The following is an 8,237-nucleotide window of genomic DNA, read 5'->3' on the forward strand; positions in this document are numbered from 1 at the left end:
TGAGGGGGCACAGGGGCAGAATCCCCTCCCTATGCCTCAGCTGGACCTTTAAAAGCTTCTTGCTGTCATATATTCACCACTTTCTCAACTAAGACAACTTGATTAGTGTGCAAAACATGTTCCTCATTTATCTTTTGTTTTCTGCTTGTTGTCAGTGTTTACTTTATAAATAGCCAGCATCTCTCAACATATGTTTGCTCTGCTCTATGCTTTGAGCAGAACATGCAGCAGTAAAGGGAAGAGATATAATCGAAACAGGAGGGCTGCATTCCTTTGGGAATTATTTTCATTTCCTAGGACACATTTTAGGGTCCTGAATTGGTACCTTCCCAACTTCTCTACTTCAGCTCACGGAAGCCACTTCCTGCCGTCACACCATCAGCCAGAAACAAGAAATTGTGAGGGTCAGTGAGCACTGCACACTGTGCCATTCCCGCGAGTGAGACTACTGAGTTTTGGATTATCTGTACCTGTGACGCAGTGTGCCAGCACACCAAGACTCTCTGGGAACAACACTTCCAAGCGCACTTGGCCTGGATTGGCACAGGCACATGGATTGTGAAAAAGTCAGAGCTTGGGCGAGGTGATTTTTCCTTTCAGCTGCTGCTGTTCTTCTTGGTAACATCTACTGGGTTTTTTTACTTTATTAAAAAACAACAACCCAGAGATAGCACAAAAACAAAACTCAAAGGTCAGGCAGGCATTGTTTCCATGCTCACCTGCCCATCACCTGTAGCTGTGTTTGTATGGCCAAGCCTTACAAAGTCACTGCAGCTGAAACAAAACCTCTCCTGGTGTTCAGCTGGCAACGCTCGTGTTTGGCAAACCTTTCAAGACCTGGTTTTGCTCTGCACTGGAACAAAAATCCCCCTGCCTCCTAAAATCCAAGAAACCAATCCATCTTTGTCAGAAGTCGATCGTGTGGGGAGTACCTGTCGGGGCTGGGCACAGCTTTTACACTTAGAGCATGTACAAGTTCCTCAGTCTGTAAAAGTAAACCGGCTGAAAATCAGAACAGTCAAGCACTCCATGGAGTGCAAGGAGTCCAGAAATCTGGGAAACAGAGGACACATGGCATTGTTCCAAGTCCTTGAACCTCCTCTTGGTGGTTCTGTTTGCTCTTTATAGAATCATGGAATGGTTTGGGTTGGAACGACCGTAAAGCCCATCCAGTTCCAGCCACGGGCAGGGACACCTTCCACTGTCCCAGGCTGCTCCAAGCCCCAATGTCCAACCCGGCCTCAGGCACTTCTTAACTAAAACTGAGCAGTGTTTACTTTGAGATACGGGGAACCATCAAATTAAATCCTCTGTGCCTTCCAACTGACTTGTTTGCTGCATCAGGAATGGATTAATGTGGACATTTTTGGGTGTAAAATACAGATTTGGTTTTAAGGCCAAGCAAAGGGAATTCAGAGACTAAAATATCAAAATGGCAGCCTAAGTATCTCCATCGAATCCATTACACAGCCAGAGAATACAACACCTGGGAAAGAGCAGATCCCTTCCTATCCATCACCCACCTTGGAATCCCAACCTGAGTAACCCCAAGCAGGATTCAGTGCCACTGTCACTTTTCTTGGGTCTTCATCGTGGTGGGGGGATCTGCTTTTTGCTGCCTGTCTTTCCCCAGCTCATTATATTCCTCCATTGCTTTTCTCTTTGTGTTTTTGCTCACCAGAAAAAGCACTTGCAGCATAAAACTGGTCTTGTATTAAAAAAGACAGTAATAAAGGGAAACCCTGGAGTGTTGCAGAGAAAGGTTACCTTGAGCTCTGGGAATTGTCAACATATCAAAGACACATAGCTAAGCTTTTGTTTTGATTCTCCCTTACATTTTATGCGGAATTTCTTGCTCCTGTCCCCACTGTCTCCTTAAAAAATTCCGTCAAATTAGTGAATTTTACCCGATTTCTTTATAAAACCCAAAGACCCACACAATGACAATTTAATTCAGTCTAAGTGGAAACTTGATTGACATGAATATTGCAACAATACTCTAATGAAATTTGCCCAATTCAGATTCTAAAGAAAAACATATGCTGTGAGTAACGAATAACTCCCATCCTCCTCAAAAGCCTTGCCCCCCCAAACACGAGAGAAGAAAACAAATGGCTGCAGTAATTAAATTCCACATAAGTTTGGTTTGTTGGGGGTGATTATTAAAGTAATGGCAATATGCAGCTCTGGAGGGCTGACACATCATCTAACAACAGAGTTACAGCCTCAGATCATCATCCAAACAATGCCCCTAAATTAGCTGCCGTTAACAAGCAACTGCCAGCCCTTCTACTCTTTCAGACTGAATTATCCTTTTTCCTTTGGACGTTCTCCTCCTGCAGCCCCGAGGGCTGGAATTGCTGCTTGCACTGTCCCGGGCAAGCTGGGCGTGGTGCTGAGGTTGTTTTGATAAAGAATGACCCGCTCTAGGCTGGACTTCGGAGACAGAGAGACCTCACTTGAAGAATCTCCTTCCCACGGAGTGGTATCTATTTTTAATGCACCTATGAATAACTAGTAATGGAATTAGGGAGAGCTTTCTGAAAAATTGAGAGACAAGTTGAAAATGGCCTGGATGGTCCAAGCCTCTGCGGAGGCACTTTGAGAGGGGATTTTGCCTTTTCCATCCTACAGGGACTCTTTGCAGCCTGTGCAACAGTTCCAGGTACCAGAAAGGAAAGTGGACTGTTGAATTTTCCCTGTTACCATTTTCCAGATCAGCCTCTGCTTTTCCTCTCCAGCAGGACCATCAAAATCCTATTCCCTTCTGCCACCAAATACTCAAATTCTATTTCATACTCGTTGGAAGAGCCACTGCCTTGGCTTCTCATTAACTTCCCTGTGTGGCTCTACCTTTCTGTGGTTCCTCTTGAGTTTTGGGGAAGAAAGGAGCATGGCCAAGCCTTGGAACTGCCCTGCTGCAGCTTCATCAGCTCTGACACCTGCAGGAACCCCCTCACACCATGGTTTTCCTCAGCACATCCAACCCCACCTGGAAACCAGTTGGATCTCATGGTGCCTCCTCCCCTGATTGTCCCAGAGCCTTATTCCTATAGTGCTTGGACACCTTCTAATTCCCAGCCTGATTTCCTTGCTGACCGTTCCAGACTGATATAATTCTGTAAACCTCGCTCTGGGGTGCTTAGGGAAAGCAGCCCCACCCCTCCCACCTGTGTGTGTCCAGCCTTCCTTTAGTTATCCAACCACACTTTGCTCTCTGAGTTTCCTCTCCCAGGGTCCTTCACCCCCCCCAGCAGCCCTTCCGTGCACCTGCCTCACTGGGAATTCTTCCTGCTCAAAGGTGTCCCCAGAGCTGCAGGGCTCAGGGAGGGAAGGTGCAGAACTCCAAGATAAATGGGGTGCATCTGGCGAATCTGCTCAAAACTCCTTTTGTTTGCTTGACCAGCACTTCCTCAGCAAACAACCAAAGGGCTGAGTGACCTTGGCTGGGTGGGGGGGTTGGAGCATCACACAGACACTGCAATAGTTCCATCAGAGCACCTGACAGCAGCCTGTCACCACTTCACCTGGACAACTCATTCCCCCACTCTCCAGACACTGCTAGAGGTGATACAACACTGCCTTTTACTCTAGCAGCAGCTCCCTGCTCTTAGAGGGCAGGTTGTTCTCCCAGCACAACTCTGCTTTCTCTCAGCCTCCCCCTGAAGTGTTGATTTGCCCGTTTGTGCACTTGGGCTCATCTGGAAGGCTCAGGTGATGGGGGAGTTCAAACAACAACCTCTTCTATTGATCTTTCATGTCTCTAAAATGAGTTGAAGGTGGTCTTTTCACTGCCTGCCCTGATTAAGCTCATAAAATATTTCTGTGTAAAAGGAGCAGCAATTATTGAAAGTCTGTTCCTCAGCAGTGTCCTGGCTATAAGCAAAGCCTGTCATTCTATTAATGTATGTTTTATAATTATTCCAACATTCTTTATGTTACAGAGTGGCAGCACTGACAGCCAGCACTGCGCAGGATGAAGCAGCTCATGTTTGGTTTGCGAGGATTTCTCCTTCCAGCACTGGATTCATCATATGTTAATAAGAGGAAATTACCGAAACACAAGACTGGAAATAGCTGAAAATAATTCAGAAACTACTAAACAAAGGATGTGTCACTTTGTTGCACATCTGGAGCAGATTTCCAAGAGTGAGTGTGGGTTTTTCTGTGTCCATCCACTCTGGGCTGGCCCTGCGGGCACCTGCAGGCACCGGGTGAGGGGCTGGGCTGGGTAGCACTGCCTGGGATTTCACATCCAGAAGTCAGAGTAGCAATTTCGAAGGATCTTCCACCAAGTCATTTCTGGTGGCATGAAAGTGTCCAAACAGTCATGAATAGGCTCTTTTCTTTTTATACATCCCTGCCAGGGGGATTTCTGCCCAGTTTACAGATGGGGCATTGAATGTAAGTAGTTGAAATGCAAAGATTCAGCTGGCAGATGGGGGAGGGAGGCAGAAGTGATCCTGGTTCCCAAAGCACCCATTCCCTGCTGCTGTGCTGGGATGCTGAGCTCTGCCCAGCTCCGGGATGAGGGAGCAGGGATGGGAAGGGGGTGCTGGGGGCCAGCCCAGTGTGGCAGTCCTGGCTCTGTGGAAATGGGCACAGAGAGAGAATGAGCCTCACAAATGTTCCTTTAACTGCAGCAGGCACCTGGGGATGCGTCCACCCAAAGCACATCTTGATTTCCACACTGAGCCTATTCCTCCTATCCCTCCTCTTCCAATCCTCCAAGCCTGCCAATTTATGATTTTTTATTGAATTCCATGCCTCAGGACTGCTTTTGGAGACAAACCCAGCGGGGCTGGAGCTCAATGATCTTTAAGGTCCCTTCCAACCCAAACCATTCAAGGATTCTATGAGAAATTTCCTTGGATTTCAAGAAGAAGGATGGAAAACCTTCTCTGTTTAAACTGTTCAGGCAGAAATAGAGATGTAGGGCTTGAACCCCAATTACATTTGAATATTTACATATCTTTGGACTCAACCTCCTTTAGATTTCTTCATGGAGCAATTTACATTTTAATGAAGCCTACAAATAATTCCCGAATCAAAACACGTTTCCTATCAAAAATACAGCTGGACCTTGAACAGAGCTGTGTGGCAGCTTCTGATTCCAGCGCTTTAAAGTTGAAAGGGATCAACATCATTTGTCACTTTTAGCTTTTACTCGTTTTCCTGGGGTCTATTTCGAACAAACTCACTCCATAAAGTTGTGGGGTTAAAATAGAAAATTAAAAAAAGATAAATTCAGATATGAGGATATCCAATAAAAGGAAGTATTTGGCATCTTTTGAAATTAATGGGACTTTGGGAACTGTGACTCATTAGACTGAGACCCTTGTGCATTTACCTGCACTGAACCTCTGGTCATACACAGTGGTCAGACACCCTCATAACCACTGTTTTCTCTCACTGAAATTGGATATTTAATGGAAAATATAAAGCAACAAGGAATATGAACAAGTGTTGGAAACAGATTTTTGAAATAAAATCCATGAATGACTCTAGCAAGGATTTTTGTGGTTTGTGCTAAATTATATTTACCATTAAAAACCCCCCATGAGCACTGAAACAAAGTGAACTGAAAAGTTCAGCTGCCTGAGCTCTGGACTGTTTGGGTCCATAGAAGGGATGGAATGTGTGACAGCAGGGACAGCGAGGTGCCTGTGCTGCTGCAGCACAGGGGAGCTCAGAGATAGGGCTGAATTCCCAGCAAAAGCCTCTCCAGGCAGATCTGCATCTGGAATTTCATCACCGGCCCTGATTGCCGCTGAGTATTCAGCTGAATCTCCAAGTGAGCATCCCCCTGATATTTGAGTTAAACTTTCCCAGTGCAGGTGACTGTTTGTGATGACAATTTGCCTCCCTGGTGACAAGCAGGAGGGGTTTGGGGTTTTTGCACGCTGAGGTAACTCGGTTGCTTTAGGCTCAGCTTGGGAGCGGCACCACGGAGCAGATGGAGCCAAACGTCTCCATATGAGCACAGCTCCCTCCCCCCAGGATCGTGAGACAGCTCCTCAGTGAAAACCACACACTCACAGCATGGTTTGGTTTGGAAAGGACCTTCAGGACCACCCAGTGCCACCCTGGAACACTTTCCACTATCCCAGGCTGCTCCAAGCCCTGTCCAACCTGTCCCTGCCCTGCCCAACCTGTCCCTTTGCCCCCAGGACGAGCACAGGGGCTCTCCTGGTACAACACAGTGACTTTGTGGCTCATCCTCCACAGGATCTCTGGGATTTTCTCACTGTTGCAGTTGCTGACCCACCAGCAGCCAGATGAGGGGCAGATTCCAGTGGGAAAAACTTCAGCTCTCTGCCTGCCTCTCCTTGTGTCCCTCATGGAGCTGATCTTGGGACAACTTCCATGCTTAGAGTGACCCAGATTTTGTTGCCCAAGTTCAGCCATGGCATTGCCAAGCCTATAGTCAGTGTCGTGGGCTCTGCTGGTGCCCAAGTCCACAAAAAATATAAAAATGTTCAAGTTCTCTGCTCAAATTCCTGCTGACGAGCTGCAGATCTCCGGCAGTGATGGTGCTTTTTCGAGATAGCCACATAATTATATCATAAATAATTGCTTCATTTTTCTGTATTCTCTTTCTTGACATTGACAAGAAATTATTAGAATAAGCTCTAAATAAGATGATCTAAAATAACTGAAAAGGCTAAAATAATAAATTCAAGGGCATTCTTTTCTTGATTTTGCTTGCTTTCCTTCACATCTTGCTTTTTGGGGGATTACATTCACTGGAAAATCATGATTTTTTGCTTTGCTTTTTTGCCTAATTTCATTCTGTAAACTAATCCACGAATGAAAAAAACATTGACAAGAAAAGAATAATTTCTAAAGGACAAAAGTAAGGTCACCTCTGATGGAGGATATGGAGTGCTAGGGGAAGGGAAGAGCTTTAGAGAGGACGCAGATGTGTCGTGGGGTGGGAGGAGGAGAAGGAAATATGTTTATTCAGGCTTTCCCTACGTGAACACAGAAAGGGCAAATGCATGCAGCAAAATATAAGCTTGTCCTGGGCATAATTTATCTTGGTCATGTATCCATGGAACTGGCCTTTATTTGAAAAGCAGCCTAATTACTGAAATTACTGCTGCTGGAGTCCTGCAGCACGGCAAAAGGATCCCTGCCCCTAGAAAGTTCCCCACATTTTCACATAAGTTTCAAATAGCAATATTGATCAGGCAATTAGCAGATTAAAAGCAGCAGCAAAGCCCGTGGAAGGGAGCCGAGCCTCTGCCCAAAAGCATCTAAAGCACATTTGTGTGTGCGCGTGTGCCTGTGCTCTCACGGAGCCGGAGATTAAACCCGCTCACATCTCCTGTTCCAGCAGGTTTATTTTTCAAACGGGGGAAAGGAGAATCCTCAAAAAGAGAAACGCTGCCCTGATGCTGCTCAAAAAAGGCTGGAGGCACTTTCTACCCCATTTGTTCGCTTGGATTTTTCTCAGCCCCATCTGTCTCTTTTCCACGGCGCAATGGCGGGAGGGAGGATGGCCAGGCTATGAGGAGCTGGGAGCAGGTGGGATTGGGAGATAATTTGTGAGGCACAATGCCGGGTGCTCGGGAAATAGCGCTGCTGGTTTGATGACTTTGACTGCTAACCTAATTTGCCCACATTTATTTATTTGTTTGTTTATTTATTTATTTATTCCAAAATAGACACACTTTGGGCATCAGGCAAACAGGTATTTATGATTAAACACCCAAGGGAGATCCCACAGATATGACTCTGAGGAAAAGAATTTTCTGCCAGCTTCTGTATTTTTCAAAGGATCATACCTCACACTTGTGCATGGAAGGCAAAAGCAACTTTCAGACTTCTCTCCCCTTCTGCAGTCATGAGCTGAGTGTCGTTTGTTCAGTCAGATGGCAGGGCAGGAGAGGTCTCCCTGTCCCACCCTGGGGGCCTGGCAGAGGCAGCTCAGAGCAGCCCATCACGAAGGGCAGAGGTTGGAACACGTGGGCAGCTCTATAGGGGGTGTATATATATATATATATATATATATATTTATTTATTTATATATTTATATATTTATATTTATATTTATATTTGTATTTATATATGTATGCATCATAGACTCATGGAATATCCTCAGCTGGAAGGGATCCACAGGGATCATCCAGCCCAACTCCTGGCCCTGCACAGACACCCCAACACTCCCACCCTGGGCATCCCTGGCAGCGCTGTCCAAAAGCTCCTGGAGCTCTGGCAGCCTCGGGGCCGTG

This window comes from Corvus hawaiiensis, chromosome 11 (assembly GCF_020740725.1).
Source record: "Corvus hawaiiensis isolate bCorHaw1 chromosome 11, bCorHaw1.pri.cur, whole genome shotgun sequence".
Classification (NCBI taxonomy): domain Eukaryota; kingdom Metazoa; phylum Chordata; class Aves; order Passeriformes; family Corvidae; genus Corvus; species Corvus hawaiiensis.